Raw genomic sequence first — 8,119 nt, 5'->3', positions numbered from 1 at the left:
TCCACCCTCCTTCCTCAGCCAAACACAAATGGATCCTTACTGCCACATACTATTTTACGAAATGGATAGAAACCATACCTTCAAGGAAAGCCACTGACACTATTATAATAACCTTCGTTGAGGCCAACATCCTATCTAGATTTGGATGCCCCACCAAGATCATCATTGATAATGCAGCAGCTTTCAAATCTAGGAAAATGATAGATTTTTGTAGTAAGTATCATATAACCTTGGGCCATTCCACAGCTTATTAACCCCAAGGAAATGGACTAGCAGAATCCTCAAACAAAATTATGGTAAACATCATCAAAAAATTGTTAGCGGATAACAAGAGAACATGGAACAAAAAGTTATTAAATGCCTTGTGGGCAGACAGGCTAACCACAAAGAAATCAATTGTTACTTATCCCTATCAATTAGTTTATGGAATGGAATCTGTTTTCCCATCTTCCTTGGGAACACCAGTAATGAAGCTACTCCAAGAATTGTAGGTTGAACCAAATGACATTCAAAGAAGAATCAATCAAACAATTCACTTGCAGCAAACCAGGGAAGAAGTGTACATCAGATCTCAGGTTGTGCAGGAAAGGATCAAGAAGACTTTTGATAAAAGGACTAAGGCTGAATATTTTTACCTAGGGGACAAACTTCTAAAATGGGATTCAAGAAGAGAAGATAAAGGTAAACATGGGAAATTTTATTTCCTATGGAAGGGCCCCTATATCATCTATGCTTACATAGGGAACAATGCTTTCTTCCTTAAAGGACCAGATGATACTGAAGGAGGAGGACCAGTGAATGGTTGAATGCTCAAACACTATATTGAACCTAGTTACTAATTTCACTTATCATTTGTACATACTTTACTTTCAAAAGTCTAGAGTTGATTGGATGGTGATTTTTGAAGTTGAAGCCCAAAGAGAAGGCCCTAAGCTTTAAAAATTTTACTGTCATAAATAGTAATAATGCAGAAGCACAAAAGGGAAAGGTTCCTATACCAATAGGAGTCATAATTTTTGAATGACTGAGATTAAACTTTGTAATATGTACATACCTTTGCTTTTTGCAAATGTCTTCCATATTGAAAAAGTAAAAAATGTAAAGAGGGTATGTCCTAAAAGAATAATAAAATGACAAAAAGAATAAAAAGGTCAAAAAAGATGAAAAAATATGAACCCCAAGAAAACTAAAAGACCATGAAAGTGAGCAAGCCAAAATGCCACTACTATTTATTTTGTGCATAATAAATGATTGTGTGCAGTTTTTAATTCTTGCCACAATCCATGACAGGCAAAATGCTTAAACTTAACTATTTCATATTTTAAATTTCATGTCTATAGATAGAGAATAAAAATTTGGCCAAACAATGTAACCTTAGCAGAAAATTAGATAGCTAGAGTAATTAAAAGGAGCTCAACTATTTAATCTGAGCCCTTGGATGTAATAATGTTAGATTTAGTTAGTTTACTATTGTAAAGGAAAAGAAAAAGTATTTCATAAGGGTTTTCTAGCTCGAATGCACCCTAATAAAGAGAAGTAAAAATGGTAGGATGAGTAGATGGGTAAATAGAAGGAAGGTTGCAGAAGTATGATGATTGATTAGACGAAAAGCATATTTATCATTCTCATCATAAAAGTTCCGGATATGAGTGAACAGTCAAGCATGCAAATTATTTACAAAGTCAATTAATTAAATTCCTCCATTCATTTCACCATTTACTTTACTAATTTCCCATAAATAAAGTTCAAAATACTTAAACCTTTAAGTCAAAGAGGCTCAGAGCATTTCTATGACTTTTAGAGGGACCAGACACTCAACTCAATGATTTATGGATATCAAGTACTAAATTCCCCTCATAAAAGTTCATGCCCCCCTTCAGTTCATTCATTTCCCTATTAAAACCCCTTTTCCTAAGGTTAAAACACTATTGGCCTAGGAAAAGCATTTTCCCCCCACATAAAGCACTTTCATATCAAAAACCCACCAAGACACATTACCCTAAGTGTTAATGTTAATATGTGAAAAACGTTTAAATCGTGAAAAAGCATTTTCTTAGTGAGTTGTGTCCATTTTCCACCCATTCATATTAATTATTAACTTTATATATTAATTCCCGAAATCCCACTATCCTGTAGATATTTAACTCCTCTATATAAAAAAAACCCCACCCATTAGCTTAGTTATAAACTATAGTATTACCCTTTATCCCTCAAAAATATTAAAATCCTACCCATAGTCATTAATCCCACCTTAACCCATCATTAACCCCGATACCTCTGCACTTAAGTGCCCATCGGACCCCCCACTACCCTCCGTGCAATTTCCTCGCCTGATCACCATGCGATCTCTTCCCTCCACATCCGATGGCCCTTATCCATATTGGGCCAACCCAACATCCAAACAATACCCACTTGAAAAGGTGGTTTTCCACCCCGCCCCAGATACTATGTGTCATACAATAAGTGGAATCAGGTGGCCTCTCCCCAATACCACTGAGCACCTGTAAGTGGTGCAATAGAAACCACTTACTGCCCACCCACTACATGACAAAACAAGCATTGTTCACCCCGTACTCGCAAAATTTGACTTTTGTGCATAAAGCCAAGAAAGCCCCAAATCATTTATTTTCTCTGGAATTTCAACGGTAAACCTCTTCACACATGCACGTCATCTGCAAACATTGGAAGTCATCAACTCACTTCTAATTGCACTCCAGAGATGCTGCAGAGCACCCAGTTAGCTTTCTAGCCTACACAGAGCCCTTTAGACCATTTGCAGTTACCAACTGCATTGTTAAGAGCCATTTTACCTCAATTCCAGGTATTTAAGCCACAATTCACAAAAAAATCCTGCTAATTTCAAAACCAATCACTAAGTGTTCTTAGTTAAGATAAAAATTAATTAAAGAAACTCAAAGAACCCAATCCTACTCTGTGCTAAACCACCATTGCCCTAAAAACACTACAAATTACCTCCCCCATTTTTAAATCCACAAGAACTGAGAATGGCTACCCCAATCACCATGGATGTGAGACCCATCTCTACACCCTACTTAGACCTAAATTACCTCCCCCTAGCTGATAGGGATTTCCAGATAAAAGACACCTCTATCCATGAATCCCCACTCAAAGTATACTGCCAAATCAGGGATAGATACCTGAACCAGACTGATGAAATTGGTCTATGGGAGTCCAATTTTCCTAAGTACCAGTTCCCCAGAGTCCACATTTTCCCAAAAATTGTACATTATTGCCATGCTAACTATGTCCCATGTCAAAGAGCAATCATGTCCCCCAACCAGGCCATAATTTTCACTATCATTGTTGAATCTATAAATGAGATGCTACAACTCTAGCCTAGCCAAAACTTGACTCCCCTCTCCATTGGAGACCTGTTGGACTTATATCCCAAACTCAACCCTACAAGATTGGCCCAAGTAATCCAAACCTTCATCGTAGAAGAGAAGTATACCCCCAAAGACCCCCCTCCATATGTAGCAGCTTTATTTTCTCCTTGGGGCAGAAGTATTGTGGATATGATATCTAGTGTCCTGGGTTATACCACCAGTGAATATATTGATGAGATTATTTTAGCCTTCATGTCCATATACACTCCAGGACAGCCTCCTGCTATCATATATGACTATGCTCAGTTCATAGCTGACAGGATGCATGAACAGTTCCTCAGAATGAGTAATGAGAGAGTCTTCAAATACTCCTCGGTCTTGTATCACCTTTTCCTATATTACCAGTCAGAAAAATTTCCACTTACCTTGCAAAAGTTGGACACCAAGGGCCAACCAAGGCCAATCATCTTCTAGACCCCATTAATTCATCAACATTCCTCCCCCTATTCATATAATGAATTCATATATTTCTTTGTCCACCCTGTTGTTATCACAAAACCAGTACTAGGGGCTACAACCAAGCAAAGTTTCATGTAACTGTTTCAGACCATACTTTAGATTAGGAATTAGCCTTCCTAATCAGAGAGGACTCTCTCACAACTCTTGATAAAATCCTTCAAACACTAGATGGCTAACTCTTTATTCACTTATGAAAGCATAACTGGTTGGAAACACATCAAACTGGCTCTCATTGGGCTATGGAGTCTATAATATTAAGTAAACAAGGAAAACACAGTGATCTCATGGAAATCAAGGCTCTTAGCATTACATGTCAAACATACTCCACCAAAACATAGCTTGCTGAATACACAGGAAGTCAGAGCATATAATTATGAATTCTGAGTGATTGCATACAACAAGACTATAAAATAACATAAAGTATAAAACACCATCACTACATTTGAACATGACAATCCTTCGAGAATCTTGAGAAGAGAATAACTCTGTTTTACTATTACTGTCAAAAAAGGTCTTACAATGGCCCAAAACAACACTGTTTTTCTATAAAGTATCCAACCCCTTCTACATTCAAGTTTTTCCCCTATATAGGAATACCTTCCCCCTCTCTAGAATGAGCTCGAAGGCCCTATTAACTACTCCTACATGCTTTTAACTACTGCATTAATTACAAACATGCTGAACTATAATTACATACAATCCTAATCAAACTAAAATACTAATTTCATTCTCCTCGTATGCTTGATGCTTTCTTGAATGCTTTGACAGCTGTCCTCCTTCAATTAATCTGATATGGCTGAGCTACGGATGCAATGAATGCTGACTTAGGATGCTTGAAAGCGCTGATGGCTCATTAATTGATCACAAGATGTGCTCCTATTTAAACGGTCTCTGTCTCCCAGCACTTTCCAAAAATGTAGAAGTATGCTCCCAACTCTTTAATAACTTTGAACGCTGCTACCAAATACCATACCATGTCTCCAGATGAGTTGTATTCTGCCTTGATGTACAGGTGTCTCTCCTCTAACATTCCCGGTCAAACTGTTCATTTTGCATTGGAAACATCACCTACAGCAGTTTCGTAGCGCGCTACGAAACTGCTGTGTGATTAAAAAAAACACAGTCTTCCTTTAAACTTCTTACAAAATTGTATATCTGCTGTTGCCATTCTTCAGCTTCACCTTTGCTATGCTGAGATTCAGAATCCCATTCCCTGTAACATGAACCTCCAACAGATAGACCAACTGCACATAAATCTTCTCGAGCTTCTGATTTGTTTTGGTCTGAAGTCTTAGAATTCCAAATACATGCTTTCCCAGAAAACTCAATTACCCATATCTTCTTGGAAATGACAATCTCCTATTGAGAGTAACAAGAATAAATTTAGAATACATAAACTCGAGAACATAAAGTGACATCGAAGAAAACTTAATGTACATAAAGCCTGATGCTTTAGCCAGATGATACAACAAGCTTTTCCAATTTTCCAATATTTCACTGGTTATCCCATTCATTTTCCAAGCCATCTCTTGAGCCATTTCTGTCATAATTTGAAAGTTCCTCATTTTTATCTTGTTCATCTTCCACAGCACAAGACTTTGACGGACAGCTTGCTGAAAGTCTGCTTGAAAACGTTCTTCATCATCTTCTTCAGCACGGAGCTGCCTCAGTGTATTAGAGCTGTTTTCACCTGAAGCAAATCCTGCCTTCTCATTTGAAGGGAACCCTTGCTTTGAAACGGTGTTAGGCCTTGACTGCATCGAACTATATGAACTATGTTTATAAGTTGCAGGCATAGGTAAAGTAATTAGTGCATTTGAATGGAACATCTTTGGCACTATTTTCAGATGAGGAGTCCACCATGTGATTATTTTCATGTTTAGCAGACAGATTAGGGATGTATGCACTTGTTGCACGGCTTGTCATTTGTGAAATGCCCTTCTGTCTACTTCTGTTCCCTCGTGAATTCTGCCCTAGTGGAGGAAACCTCTCAAACTCTGTTTCTTAAATGGAATTATCTGCAATATTCCTAAGCTGACTGTGCAAATCAGAGCGCTGCAATTTCTGCCTTTCTGGATTAATCCCATTGCTTAACATCTTTTTGGGACCATAGTCTCTACCACTTTTTTTTATGCTTCCCTGCCAATTTGTTATTTTCATCAATCAGTAAACCTTTGTCACTATGTGCAAATACCTTCACTGCCTAATGATTTTGTGGCCCAAATGAACCATCATAATATCCGTCTTTTCCAGCATTTGCATGCTTATCTTGACCTCTGGAGTATCTTTAGTTCTGGTCTGCGAAACCAGCACCATCATAGCGCACCAGCTCCTTGTCGACTGCAAATGGTTGGTTATCTTCAAAGTGAACAATAAAGGGTGAAAATGAAAACGCTGCAAGATTCTCATATGAACCATATTTAAGTTTTGTATCCACCTTTAGGAGCAACCATTCCGATGACGGTGCCGCCAGACACAGATGGCATATTTTCAAGAGCGCTACACATGCAACACCGAATGCTTGAGATTAGACGGGAGCACTCCACGAATCGCCATTACCATTGCCCTGCCCACCATATGATGCTTATAATCTAACTCCAGATTGTCGACCTTGTGGCAATCAAATTTTATAGAAACCACTTGACACTTGGCATTTAATCACTTAGGACTGCGTGTGTTTTCCGCAGCATCAACCATATAAAGCCGGTGATCTCCACCATTCAATTGTATGGCAGGGGAGTTTGAAAATGGACTCCAACCATGCAGGCCGATAACTTACTGCTCATCCTTTATTATATTACTTGTAACCTTCGGCAATGGTGATGTATAAACTCTTTCTCTTGCCTTTTCCCCTGCTCTTCCCAATTCATATAAAACATTATTATCGACAGTAAAACCGTTTGTGCAAATATACCACGAATAAGTCCAAGCCAAAGTCCCCTGCCGCCAGCATGCAGTACAAAGGCCAAAATGACAGCTATAGGCATGCCAACCACATAGTATGCCCCAAGATTTGCATAGGCACCCAACGTTTGCCATCCACATCCTCTAGCAATACCTGATAGAACACCTTGGATGACATCCATAAATGTTGAGGGTACAAGCAGTGGCATCATGGTTGAAATGTATTCAACTACCTCTACTTCATTGCTATAAGCATAGCCCCATACATTTCTGATAGAGAATAAAATATATCCTATCATAAGAGCCTCAATGACTGCCATACAAACCCCGACACACACTGATAACTGTGCAGTGCGTGAGCGTCCAGCTCCTAGTTCATTGGAAACTCGTGTACTTACAGCAGCACCCACGCCAAAGGGGATCATATATGCAACTGCATCAGTGCTAAGAGAGATGGAGAGAACTGATATCTCAAGTTCAGGCTTAGGCAACAAACTGGAGAAGAGAACAAGCATTTCAAAAGACCAGTATTCCAAGCAAAGCATTACTGCAGATGGAATAGCAAGCTTAAGAAAGTTTGTAATGTCATATAAAGCTTCCCTTGAGAAGGATGTCCATGTCTTCTTGCATGCAGGGGAAAATTTAACATAAATTGGTAGAAGTGCCACATTTAGCCAATTGGAAATGCTATTTGCAAGCGCAGCCCCTTTATTACCTAATCCAACTTTGAACACCAATACCCAACAAACGGGAACATGGAAACACAGAGTTATTGAACTGCTTAACATCATTGGAAAGATAACACCTTGTGATTGAAGAAATTTCAGAAGGGGTTGAAGAGCCGCAGTAGCAAACAAGCTAGGAATCATCCACCGTGCAAAGTTCCCTGCTTCAAGAGATATTAGAGGGTCTTGGCCAAGGGCTACAAGAATGTGTCCCATATATGCCCATATCACAGCAATTGGTATGCTCACACAATAAAGAGCAACAATTGCTCTCTGCAGTTGAATCCCAAGCAAATGATATTGCTTTGCTCCATATGCTTGTCCACAAAGTGTTTCTAATGCACCTGCCATCCCCATCTTTGTTAGAGGAAGGCAGTTCCAATTCTTCTTAATGGAGGAGAAAGTCGAAATTAGTCATTTTTCCTCTTTGCTAATGTTTTTGTTGTTGTTGTTGCATATTTCTTAGATCCATCCATGGCGCCATCATGTTCTCCAGAAAGCAAGGCGGAATTAATAACTCCATTGGTGCTAGCTAATATCAAAGGCTTCTTTCTCCCATCCATTGTGGCGCCCTGCTTTGTGAAAGAAGTTACAGATTGTGAAAAGACAATCCCAAATATCAAA

The 8,119-nt window shown here is 38.8% G+C and overlaps 1 pseudogene; it reads right to left on the bottom strand.

Moving 5' to 3' along the window:
• Nucleotides 1-6,641: 6,641 nt before the first annotated feature.
• On the bottom strand, nucleotides 6,642-7,852 carry LOC149146021 (protein DETOXIFICATION 16 pseudogene; annotated as a pseudogene).
• Nucleotides 7,853-8,119: the final 267 nt, after the last annotated feature.

This window comes from Pinus tabuliformis, chromosome X, assembly GCF_031772625.1.
Source record: "Pinus tabuliformis cultivar Carrire ecotype Pingquan chromosome X, CPIR1, whole genome shotgun sequence".
NCBI classification, from domain to species: domain Eukaryota; kingdom Viridiplantae; phylum Streptophyta; class Pinopsida; order Pinales; family Pinaceae; genus Pinus; species Pinus tabuliformis.
This window is presented reverse-complemented; position numbering and strand designations above follow the sequence as displayed.